This window comes from Alligator sinensis, unplaced genomic scaffold (assembly GCF_000455745.1).
Source record: "Alligator sinensis unplaced genomic scaffold, ASM45574v1 scaffold400_1, whole genome shotgun sequence".
Classification (NCBI taxonomy): domain Eukaryota; kingdom Metazoa; phylum Chordata; order Crocodylia; family Alligatoridae; genus Alligator; species Alligator sinensis.
In genome coordinates this window covers 1,962,259-1,962,906 of record NW_005841897.1, presented here as the reverse complement: position 1 = coordinate 1,962,906, position 648 = coordinate 1,962,259, and positions in this window count along the sequence as shown.

The window sequence follows — 648 nt, the reverse complement described above, 5'->3', positions numbered from 1 at the left end:
GAGCCACATGCACACCAGGAAGGAGCTGCTGCTGAAGGGACCATGGCAGCCAGCAGAAGGTGTGGGTTTGTCACCATGCATCTTCTGCCAGATGTGGGATGGTAGCAGAAACCTTTTCACTTGGCAGAGGCAGTGTCATGCTACCAGCAGAATGCAGGCTCCTGCCCCCACAGAGGAGCTTGAGTGTGGACTCACTAGCAGATTTGCCAGGCGAACATTGCAGCGTAGTCTAGACTTGAGGTGGCTTCTTGACTAGAGCTGATAGGAGAGCCTTCATCAATATGATGTGCTCTAGTCAGTGGGTCACAGGCTTTGGTCCTTGCTTTATCTAGAGGAGGGCCATGTCTGGGCTCCCAGAGTCTTCAGAAAAAAAAATATTTGCCCTAAGTCCTCTCTGGGCAGAACATCCAGAGTGCAGGAGGAGCCCAGCCATTCATGCTCAAGGAAGGGCCCAAGCAGGCAGCAACAACTTTCCAGTGCATCTCAGTTCAAAGTCTGTGCTTTTCTGCAAATCCAGTGGAGCCTATAGAGTTGCACTGGTGTGAAGAACAGCAGATCCTGGCTGATTGCATTTAGAAAGTGGAGTCTCCAGCGCTACGCAGGCTACAGGGCACAAGCACTGAGTAAATGCTCTTGACTGGGTTAGTA